This window comes from Bos indicus x Bos taurus, chromosome 8 (genome assembly GCF_003369695.1).
Source record: "Bos indicus x Bos taurus breed Angus x Brahman F1 hybrid chromosome 8, Bos_hybrid_MaternalHap_v2.0, whole genome shotgun sequence".
NCBI lineage: Eukaryota > Metazoa > Chordata > Mammalia > Artiodactyla > Bovidae > Bos > Bos indicus x Bos taurus.
This window is the reverse complement of record NC_040083.1, coordinates 24,429-37,026: the sequence shown is the minus strand read 5'-3', so window position 1 is coordinate 37,026 and position 12,598 is coordinate 24,429. Positions and strand designations below refer to the sequence as shown.

General features: G+C 42.8%; 1 pseudogene; it reads left to right on the top strand.

Annotated features, from left to right (window-relative positions):
- Positions 1–3,792: 3,792 nt before the first annotated feature.
- On the top strand, positions 3,793–10,550 carry LOC113897864 (annotated as a pseudogene).
- The last annotated feature ends 2,048 nt before the right edge of the window (positions 10,551–12,598 follow it).

The following is a 12,598-nucleotide window of genomic DNA, read 5'->3' as shown; positions in this document are numbered from 1 at the left end:
CAAGAGGACTGAAGCGGCCCGCTCCAGCCAGCCCACCTGTCACAGATAACCATCACGGGGCTGGAGCTGAGGGTGCAACTGGATGTGGCAGGTAGGTCCGAGAATTTCTTGGTTGACACAGGGGCTACCTACTCTGTCTTGATCTCCTACTCCGGAACCTTCTCCTCCCAAACCTGTACCATTTAGGGTGCTACAGGAAAAGCAACTACTAAAAGATTCACCTGAGCACTTCTTTGTTGCTGGGATGGACAAATATTTCCCACCAGTTTCTGGTGGTCCCTGAGTGTCCTACCCCTTTATTGGGAAGAGATATAACTAAACTGGGGGCCACCCTTGTGATGGGAAGTTTTTCAGCCCCTAGAGCTCTACAGCTCCTGGTTACTACTGAAGAACCCATTACACCTTCAATAGAGAGGGACTAAAAACTATGGGAAGACAAAATTAACCCCCAGGTGTGGGACCAGGGGATTCCTGGGCAAGCCCACCAAGCTGAACCGGTCTCATTGTCCTCCGAGATCCCACTCGGTTTCCTAACTGGAAACAATATCCTCTCAAAAGAGAGGCTCAGGAAGGACTACAGCCTTTAATAAATAAATTCCTTACTTGTTGGCTATTGGTCCCTACCAGTTCGCCATGTAACACCCCAATCCTCTCAGTAAAGAAAAAAGATGGAACCTGGCGAATGGTTCAAGATCTCTGGATTATAAATGAAGCTGTAGTCCCCCTCCATCCCACAGTACCCAATCCCTATGTAATCTTGGGAGAAATCCCACCCAGTGCCAAATGGTTTAGTCTTGGATCTCAAAGATGCATTTTTTTGCATACCACTGGGTAAAGAATCCCAATACCTTTTTGCCTTTGAGTGGGAGGCCCCAGGAGAAAAACACCAACAGATGACTTGGACAGTATTACCTCAGGGGTTCAGAGATAGCCCCCACCTGTTTGGACAGGCCCTTAGCCGGGATCTCCTAGATCTGGACCTGGGACCTAATGGGAAAATATTATAATACATAGATGACCTACTAATCTGCTCTCCAGATGAGAAAAGTGCCCAACAACATGCAATTCAGGTTCTAAACTTCTTGGCAGAAAGGGGATATAAAGTCTCCCGTGCTAAGGCACAGATGGTCGAGACAAAGGTCACTTACCTGGGAGTTCAGATTACACACGGGTCCAGGAGGCTGTCCTCTGATCGGGTACAAGGAATTCTCCAGTTGCCCTCCCCCATGACTCGAAAACAATTGCGAGCTTTCCTGAGGCTAACTGGTTATTGTAGAATCTGGATACCCAATTATGGTCTAATTGCCCAGTCCTTAAATGAAAGCTTAAAGGGACGAGATGATTCAATCCCACTGATGTGGCGAACTCCTCAAAGGGAGGCAGAGGCTACACTAAAACAGGCCTTAACTCAGGCACCTGCTTTGAGGTTGCCAGACCCAGAAAAAGCATTCCAACTTTATGTCCATGAAAGAGAGGGAATAGCCTTGGGAGTGTTAACTCAAAGGTTGGGATCTGAGCCCCAGCCTGTAGCTTACTTATCCAAGAGGCTCGATCCAACTTCCCAAGGTTGGCGCCCCTGCCTTCGAAATCTTGCAGCTATTGCAATCATGATAGAAGATGCTTTAAAACTCTCCTTTGGGGGCAAACTAACTATTTTTACCAGCCACCAAGTAAAACAACTCCTAAATGGGAGAAGCCACTTATGGATGTCTGATCAAAGAATCTTCAGATATCAAGTAATGCTGATGGAAAATCCAGGCCTCACTATATCCCCTTGTGAGGTTCGTAACCCAGCCACCCTCCTACCTACCCCCGAGGGCTCTCTCCCATTTCACTCTTGTCTAGAAACCTTGGACCACTGGACAAAACCCCGAGAGGGATTGTCAGAAGATCCTCTGACCAATCCTGAGGAAATCTGGTACACTGATGGAAGCAGCTTTGTCTTGGATGGAAAAAGAGCTGGGTATGCAGTAGTCTCCAATTTTGAGACCATAGAGGCTAAGCCTCTGCCACCAGGTACTTCAGCCCAATTAGCTCAGCTCATAGCCCTGACTCGAGCTTTAGAGCTGGGAAAAGGAAAAAGAATAGCCATTTACACTGACTCCAAGTATGCCTTTCTGGTGCTACATGCACATGCGGCTGTTTCGAAAGAAAGGGGCCACTTGACCACCCAAAGGTCCCCAATCAAATATGGTGATCAGATTCTTCAACTCTTGGAGGCAGTCCATCTGCCTACTGAGGTTTCAGTCTCCCACTGTAAAGGATACCAAAAAGGGAACACGGAAGTGGCACGAGGGAACCAAGCAGCTGATCAGGCAGCTAGGAGAGCAGCATTACAGAACCATGACCTAATAGGGATTGCCACCTTAGTTCCACAGACTAATTTGCCAGAAACTCCTTCATATACTGAAGGTGAGACTCTTAAAGCTAAGAGCGAGGGCTTTCAAGAAGATCATATGGGGTGGTTCCAAAAGGAGGGACTCCTTTTTCTGCCTGGAAACCTCCAATGGAAGTTGGTTAACTCCTTACATGCCACTACTCATTTAGGAGAAAAGGCCCTCCAAAGATTACTAGAAAGGTCCTTCAGAGGAACAGGCCTCCAAACAACTATAAGACAGGCGGTCTCCTCTTGTCCCACTTGCCAATTAAACAAACCCCAAGGAGCTCGAAGACCCCAGCTGGCCCAGCCCATCCAAAGACGTGGGGCCTACCCAGGAGAGGACTGACAGATGGACTTCACCCAGATGCCAGTTTCTCAAGGGTATAAATACCTATTAGTTATGATAGATACATTCACAGGATGGATTGAAGGCTTTCCCACCCGGACTGAGGAGGCTGAGGAGGTGGTAAAAAAATTGCTCCATGAAATCATTCCAAGATTTGGCCTGCCCAGGTCATTACAAAGTGACAATGGGACATCATTTACTTCTAAGGTCACCCAAGGAGTCTCGAAAGCATTGGGCATTACTTATTATCTCCATTGTGCCTGGAGGCCTCAATCTTCAGGAAAAGTAGAAAGAGCCAATCAATTCTTAAAATCAGAGATAAAAAAGATAACCCAGGAGACCTCCCTGGGATGGAAGGAGGCTTTACCAATAGCTCTCCTCCACACCTGCATTGCCCCTAAGGAACAGGTTGGTCTTAGTCCTTATGAGATGCTATGTGGGAGACCTTTTGTTTATGTCAATGACCTCTTCCTAGATCCAGAGGTTCAGACCCTCCAGTCTTATACCATGGCCATTGGGCAATTCCAACAGGATATACGCTTGTGGGGTATGAACCAGGACCCAAAAGATTCTAAAGAGTCACCACTATGTGCTCCAGGAACTCAAGTCCTAATTAAAGTCTGGAAAGATGGGTCCCCAAAGGCTCAACTCCAGCCCACATGGAAGGGCCCCTACCCTGTAATACTTTCTACCCCCACAGCAGTCAAGGTACCAGGACATGACTCCTGGATTCACTACTCACGAGTCAAGCCATGGAAGAAAACAGAAGAGGACACTCAATACACCTGTGAGCCCCTGGGAGATCTCAGATACCTATTCAGAACTACCAATGAGTGTCATTCTAATGAACACCCCCAAAATCTGGTTTCTGGGGATAAGATTTCTCAGGATAACTCTAAGGAGTCAACACAGCTTGACAGAGACTGTACTCCAAGACAGACAGGAGATAGATCTTCTGATTCCTGAACAAGGAGGGACTTGATTTATCCTGGCAATGTGAATTTAAAATTGACCAATGTCCCTACTAGTCCTTGTTATGCTATATTGATGATGCTTATGATTATTCCATGTACTGTCAATTGTCTAACCTGTTTTGTCTCTGCCCAGGTCAACCAGCTACAACATGCAGTGCCAGTTCAACAAAGATATAAAACTACAGCTGACCACGGAAAATATCACACACCCTTGGACACCGCTATAAGGACTCTGAAGATTGAGACTAGCAAGAGGGGGAGGCCCAATACCCCTCGCCGCCCCAGTTCACCAGGAAGTAGCCAGAAAGACCTCGATGCCCCTATTCCCAAAGAATTGAGCCCCCCATCTCTTGAGGGGGGAATGTTAGGTAGGTAGAATAGGGAAAAGGAGTCCAAAATGGCGGTGGCTAAAAGACAAGGAAGGTCCGAGGACCAGAGTGAAAACTTCAGGAAGAACAAACAGCACTCCTGGCTAAGCCCAATTTGCATAGGGCAGGCCCAGGTGGAGGAAGAAACATATAAAAGGAGGAGCCAAAGCGCTTTCTCTCGGACTCTCTCTCCCGCGTGCATGTGCGCGCGCGCTCTCTCTCTCTTTCTCTCTCTCTCTCTCTTTCTCCCTCCCCACGCACTCCTCCACTCCCTTCTCTTCCAGTCTTGGATTCTCCTGCTATCTTCTAAATAAAATAGAGCTGTAACACTGATTTGCCTAAGAGCTGTAACACAGTTTGTCCAAGACCCGAGAGCTGTGATGCGCCGAGGGCTTTAATGTCCGTTGCTCCAAATCTTTGTTGTGACGAGACAAAGAACCGAGGAACATACACTCGTGTGACACTTAGATCCTAGATCATGCAATATCAGTGGGAAAGAAAAACAGTATATGAAAGGAATGAGCGAAATTGCAACACTGTGTGCTCCAAAGTCATGGGTGCTCTCCCTGTTAGTTCTACAGAGTGGAGGTGATAATATTATTAAATTATTGGCAGAAAATTCATGGAGAATTCACATCTAAGAGTCTTGGATTTTTATAACACTGTGATGATTGTTTTAATATCTTATTTAATTCCCACATTAACCATGTGATACCAAATCAAAGTAAATTAGAGAGCAGTTTTTCATACTGTTAAAGCAAAGAGTGAAATTTAGAAGAACAAAATTTAGCTTTTAATAAAAACAATAATAGCTAGCTTTCAAATAGATTTTCTATGAATGCCCAAACAACTTTAAGTTTCTTTACATGTATCAAATGAATTAATTCATATAGCAATCCTAACTGTTGGTACAACTGTTAGTCAGTTTTGCAGCCAAGTGATCTATGGCACATGGAGATTAAGCAGTTTGTTACACAGCTGGCAAGTGAAGCCGTGATTCGATTGCAGGCCATCTTGTCAGGTGCTGGAGTCCAGCTCCAGCAGCCAGGGATTCAACCTGAAAAGATGGACGGTGTTGGCGAATGAGACAGCCTCTCAGTTTTCTTTTGGACTGCCCATTTATTTCAAGTTTAAGATTCTTTTTTATACTTTTACAAAAACATTAGGTCAGAGGTTTGACATTTTCAGTTCCCACTCTCCCAGATTTATTATCTCCATAAATCATTGTTGCTCTTCAAACAGAGTTCCTGCTTCAGTGATTCTCTCGGAATCAGCCTTATTATTTATTATTTACCTCCTCTAATGTGCCCTATAGTTAACTTGTGATTACATTGTAACCCATGCTACATGAGTTCCCTGGTGGATTTCCCTGGTGGCTCAGAGGTTAAAGCTTCTGCCTGCAATGTGGGAGACCTGGGTTTGATCCCTGGGTTAGGAAGAGCCCCTGGAGAAGGAAATGGCAACCCACTCCAGTATTCCTGCCTGGAGAATCCCATGGACGGAGGAGCCTGGTGGGCTACAGTCCACGGGGTCGCAAAGAGTCGGACACAACTGAACGACTTCACTCACTCACTCACTCATGCTACATTCCTCAGTTTACTACTTATCTTCCTAAATCCTGTTTGCTGGTGACATCCTGAGCTCACTATCTCTTAAAAAGGCTTCTAGCTATAGTGTCTCTAAAATTCCTAACTTCTATAAGCTATAGTAAAATATGCTAACTTTACAACATTCCTTAAATCTTTAACTTCTAATTATTTTAATTATTTTTAAGCCCTAAATTCATTAAACTCCTTTGCCATAAACATTTTCCTCACAAATAGGCTTCAGATAGCAATCCCTCCCATGGCCTCAAGCTGTGGCCTCTGTGATCATCCTGGAACACTCTTTTGTAAAAGTCCTTAAACAAATGTCAATGATTAACTTCATGAATTATTCTCTGAGCACAGCTGCAGAAGGCTTTGTGCCTTCTCATGCTCCTTTCAAGAACAATAAGAACCTTAATATTCTTTTTCAGTCAACTCAGCCGAGAAGAGGAAAAGACAAATCAGAATTACAAGGCCTAACTCCTTCATCCCAGGACCGTGCCTGCAGAATGAGGACAGGGGTCTGGGGCTGTGCCTCCATTTTGTCAGTAATGCCTAATGCGGCTCCCAACGGTCAGGATTGTATTTTTCGTCCATGACACTATGTTTAGACTATGCTTGCATGGAAAAACTTGAAACATAAAGGGTAGGGAAATGAGAAGCAGGGCTGGGACTCATGCTGAGTCAAGTGATGTCTGGAGTGCAATATTTAAGGAGGCATCAATTTAATAATGGTGCAATGCAGAGTTAGCCCTGAAACTGAGTGCGTGCTCTGAGATTCTGTACTAGAGGAGTCTCATTCCTTATTTAGGTAACACCGTATCCTACTTCTGGCTCTGATGAAAGGAAAAAAAATGGAAAAAAGTAATCATCAGTGAGTAACTCATTAACTCTACAAAAAATAATTTTTCTAGGGAGTGTGTTACAACCCTGGAAACTAAAGATTTAAGAACATTATACCATATTAATAATTATAGGAGCATAATTTATGTATAAACATATTAAAAGTAATAGGTAATTTTATCAACAACATAATGTTTAATTATCTCAAGAAAGCAAACAGAAAATTTAAATAATTACTTAATATAACAGGTGATAAATAATGGAGTTAGGATTCAAACTTAAGTATGATTTAAAAAATAAACTCAAAATGGATTAAAGATCTCAATGTAAGACCAGAAACTATAAAACTCCTAGAGGAGAACACAGGCAAAACACTCTCCGACATACATCACAGCAGGATCCTCTATGACCCACCTCCCAGAATATTGGAAATAAAAGCAAAAATAAACAAATGGGACCTAATTAAACTTAAAAGCTTCTGCACAACAAAGGAAACTATTAGCAAGGTGAAAAGGCAGCCTTCAGAATGGGAGAAAATAATAACAAATGAAGCAACTGACAAACAACTAATCTCAAAAATATACAAGCAACTCCTACAGCTCAACTCCAGAAAAATAAATGACCCAATCAAAAAATGGGCCAAAGAACTAATAGACATTTCTCCAAAGAAGACATACAGAAGGCTAATAAACACATGAAAAGATGCTCTAAAGCACTCATTATCAGAGAAATGCAAATCAAAACCACTATGAGGTACCATTTCATGCCAGTCAGAATGGCTGCAATCCATAAGTCTACAAGCAATAAATACTGGAGAGGGTGTGGAGAGAAGGGAACTCTCTTGCACTGTTGGTGGGAATGCAAACTAGTACAGCCACTATGGAGAACAGTGTGGAGATTCCTTAAAAAACTGGAAATAGAACTGCCTTATGATCCAGCAATCCCACTGCTGGGCATACATACTGAGGAAACCAGAAGGGAAAGAGACATGTGTACCCTAATGTTCATCGCAGCACTGTTTATAATAGCCAGGACATGGAAGCAACCTAGATGTCCATCAGCAGATGAATGGATAAGAAAGCTGTGGTACATATACACAATGGAGTATTACTCAGCCATCAAAAAGAATACATTTGAATCAGTTCTAATGAGATGGATGAAACTGGAACCTATTATACAGAGTGAAGTAAGCCAGAAAGAAAAACACCAATACAGTATACTAACGCATATATATGGAATTTAGAAAGATGGAAACAATAACCCTGTGTACAAGACAGCAAAAGAGACACCGATGTATAGATCAGTCTTATGGACTCTGTGGGAGAGGGAGAGGGTGGGGAGATTTGGGAAAATAGCATTGAAACATGTATAATATCATGTATGAAACGAGTCACCAGTCCAGGTTCGATGCACGGTACTGGATGCTTGGGGCTGGTGCACTGGGACGACCCAGAGGGAGGGGAGGGGAGGGAGGAGGGTGGAGGGTTCAGGATGGGGAACGCAGGTATACCTGTGGCGGATTCATTTCGATAAAACTAATACAATATTTTAAAGTTTAAAAATAAAATAAAATAAAAAAAATAAGCACTGATTTGCAATCACAATACCAATGTGCAAATGATCAATGTATCCATCTTTGCTAAATCTCAATATCCTAGCTCAAGAAAAGTGAGTTTAGAAACTGTTATCTGAATTATTATTATTTTCGAGGAACAACAAAGACATCAGAGATGCATACAGAACACAGGGTAAAGCATGACAGGAAGTTACACAGCTAGTGAACACATTCCAGGTGACCCCTGTTTTCCCAAAGTGACCCTCTTAATTGCTTCTATCTGTATCTATTCCCACACAACTTTTCCGGAATGAAATTCTCTGATAGCCCCCACATAGTATCTTACTGAAATATATGTATTTTATTCCCCTATGTACAATCAAATATTCTCTAATTTTTTGCAAACCGCCTAATAATGTGAATTGTATATAACAACATGTATGATCAAGATCATCAAGTGAAGGAAGGGAAATGAAGAATTTAAATACGTAGCTGAAAATATATAAGGAAGATAATTTCTGTTATATTAATAGTTCTACTGAAGTACATAAAGTCGTAGAGAAATACAATAAAATTGTCAAAAAATGTAAATATTTAAGGGAATTCCCTAGCAGCCCAATGGTTAGGACTCTGTACTTTCACTGCCATCAGCCTGAGGTTCAATGTCTGGTTGGGGTACTGCTGCTGCTGCTGCTAAGTCGCTTCAGTCCTGTCCGACTCTGTGCGAGCCCATAGATGGCAGCCCACCAGGCTCCCCAGTCCCTGGGATTCTCCAGGCAAGAACACTGGAGTGGGTTGCCATTTCCTTCTCCAATGCATGAAAGTGAAAAGTGAAAGTGAAGTCGCTCAGTCATGCCCAACTCTTAGCGACCCCATGGACTGCAGCCTACCAGGCTCCTCCATCCATGGGATTTTCCAGGCAAGAGTACTGGAGCAGGGTGCCATTGCCTTCTCTGGGTTGGGGTACTAAGATCCCGCAAACCATGAAACATGGCCACAAAATGATGTAAATATTTAAAACTGAGATCATATGGCAAAGTTGTGGTTCTATTTTCAATAACTATCAATTTGTCCAAAGCCTGTGCCAATCAGGGCATTTGGGGCTTCCCTGGTGGCTCAGGTAGTAAAGAATCCACCTGCAGTGCAGGAGACTGGGTTTGATCCCTGGGTAGGAAAGATCTCCTGGAGAAGGGAATGACAACCCACTCCAGTATTCTTGCCTATGAAATCCCATGGACAGAGGAGCCTGGCGGGCTACAGTCCATGGGATCAGAGAGTCAGACATGACTGAATAACTAACACTTTAACTTTTTTGACATTGGACTGTATTCGGAAAGAATGCCCTAAAAGATATTTCAAGGAAGAGTGTATGGTGATAACACATGGATTATAAACTGAGAAAGGGGAAATGCATACATAATAAAATTCTTAAATTAGAAACAATTGCATTGATCATGGAAATCAATCTGGATATCCTGATACAATTTATAAAACAGGCACTGACCCTTGATGGTAAAAATAAAAAGCAGATAATACATTTACCCTTTTTCACAGATGGATCACCAAGAAAAAGCACCAGAAGGTAATCTCACTAAACTGATGGAGTTTGTTCTCCTGGACTTTGCTGATGTTCCTCATCTCCAGGGGTTTTTATGTGGACGGTTCTTACTCATCTATATAATTATCTTGATGGGCAATGGCATCATATTTCTGATAACAAAACTAGACCCTGGTCTCCAGACCCCCATGTATTTTTTCCTTGGCAATTTTTCCCTTTTGGAAATCTGCTGTGTGTCTGTTACACTCCCCAGAATGCTCACGAGTCTTTGGACACAAAGAAGAACGATTTCTTTAGTTGCGTGTGTCACATAAATGTGCTTCATTCTTATACTTGGGGCCACTGAGTGCTTCCTTCTGGCCGTGATGGAATTTGTAGCCCTCTGCGCTATCCTCTAGTCATAAACTACAGGGTGTTTATCCAGCTAGTGCCTGGCTCCTGGATCAGTGGAATCCCAATCCAAATAGGCCAGATAGGCTAGATTTTCTTTCTGCCCTTTTGTGGTTCTAACCTCATCAACCACTTCTTCTGTGACATCTCTCCCATACTCAAGCTGGCCTGTGGGGACACTTTTCTGAATGAAGTGTTGGTCTCCACAGTTGCTGTGCTGTTTGTTTTGGTTCCATTTCTGTTGATACTTGCCTCTTATGGCAAAATCATCTCCACAGTCTTTAAATTGCCATCAGCCATAGGTCAGGGCAAAGCCTTTTCTACCTGCTCCTCTCATCTTATGGTTGTGGCATTGTTCTTTGGATCAGGCCTTATCACATATTTAAGACCCAAGACCCAAGGCTCAGCAGGAACCGACTAAGTACTTTCTCTCTTCTACACGATTGTGATGCCTGTGTTTAATCCCATGATATACAGTCTAAGGAACAAGGATGTCATGATGGCACTGAGACAGTGGCCATGCAAATACCTTAGTTCCTTGAAAAACTGACTATTTCAGAAGTTGATTTCTTATATATTTATTATAAATTTTCAATATTTATCTTAGGCTCAATTTATCTGTCTATAAAGTGGTCAGTCAGTCAGTTCAGGCGCTCAGTCATGTCTGACTCTTTGTGATCCCATGATCTCCTTCAGAATGGACTGGTTGTATCTCCTTGCAGTCCAAGGGACTCTCAAGAGTCTTCTCCAACATCACAGTTCAAAAGCATCAATTCTTCAGCACTCAGTCTTCTTCACAGTCCAACTCTCACATCAATACATGACCACTGGAAAAACCATAGCCTTGACTAGACGGAACTTTGTTGGCAAAGTAATGTCTCTGCTTTTGAATATGCTATCTAGGTTGGTCATAACTTTTCTTCCAAGGAGTAAGCATCTTTTAATTTCATGGCTGCAGTCACCATCTGCAGTGATTTTGGAGCCCCCCAAAATAAAGTGTGACACCATTTCCACTGTTTCCCCATCTATTTCCCATGAAGTGATGGGACCAGATGCCGTGATCTTTGTTTTCTGAATGTTCAGCTTTAGGCCAACTTTTTCACTCTTCTCTTTCACTTTCATCAAGAGGGTCTTCAGTTCATTTTCACATTCTGCCATAAGGGTGGTGTCATCTGCATATCTGAGGTTATTGACATTTCTCCCAGCAATCTTGATTCCAGCTTGTGTTTCTTCCAGTCCAGCGTTTCTCATGATGTACTCTGCATAGAAGTTAAATAAGCACGGTGACAATATACAGCCTTGACGTACTCCTTTTCCTATTTGGAACCAGTCTGTTGTTCCATGTCCAGTTCTAACTGTTGCTTCCTGACCTGCATACAGATTTCTCAAGAGGCAGGTCAGGTGTTCTGGTATTCCCATCTCTTTCAGAATTTTCCACAGTTTATTGTGATCCACACAGTCAAAGGCTTTGACATAGTCAATAAAGCAGAAATAGATGTTTTTCTGGAACTCTCTTGATTTTTCCATGATCCAGCGGATGTTGACAATTTGGTCTCTGGTTCCTCTGCCTTTTCTAAAACCAGCTTGAACATCAGGAAGTTCATGGTTCACATATTGCTGAAGCCTGGCTTGGGGAATTTTGAGCATTACTTTACTAGCGTGTGAGATGAGTGCAATTATGCGGTAGTTTGAGCATTCTTTGGCATTGCCTTTCTTTGGGATTGGAATGAAAACTGACCTTCCTGTGCTGTGGCCACTGCTGAGTTTTCCAAATTTGCTGGCATATTGAGTGCAGCACTTTCACAGCATCATCTTTCAGGATTTGGAATAGTTCTACTGGAATTCCATCACCTCCACTAGCTTTGTTCGTAGTGATGCTTTCTAAGGCCCACTTGACTTCACATTCCAGGATATCTGGCTCTAGGTGAGTGATCACACCATCGTGATTATCTGGGTCATGGAGACTTTTTGGTACAGCTCTTCTGTGTATTCTTGCCACCTCTTCTTAATATCTTCTGCTTCTGTTAGGTCCATACCATTTCTGTCTTTTATCGAGCCCATCTTTGCATGAAATGTTCCCTTGGCATCGCTAATTTTCTCGAAGAGATCTCTAGTCTTTCCCATTCTGTTGTTTTCCTCTATTTCTTTGAACTGATCTCTGAGGAAGGCTTTCTTATCTCTTCTTGCTATTCTTTGGAACTCTGCATTCAGTGCTTATACCTTTCCTTTTCTCCTTTGCTTTTTGCTTCTCTTCTTTTCACAGCTATTTGTAAGGCCTCCCCAGACAGCCATTTTGCTTTTTTGCATTTCTTTTCCATGGCGATGGTCTTGATCCCTGTCTCCTGTACAATGTCATGAACCTCATTCCATAGTTCATCAGGCACTCTATCTATCAGATCTAGGCCCTTAAATCTATTTCTCACTTCCACTGTATAATCATAAGGGGTTTGATTTAGGTCATACCTGAATGGTCTAGTGGTTTTCCCTACTTTCTTCAATTTCAGTCTGAATTTGGCAATAAGGAGTTCATGATCTGAGCCACCATCAGCTCCTGGTCTTATTTTTGGTGACTGTATAGAGCTTCTCGATCTTTGGCTG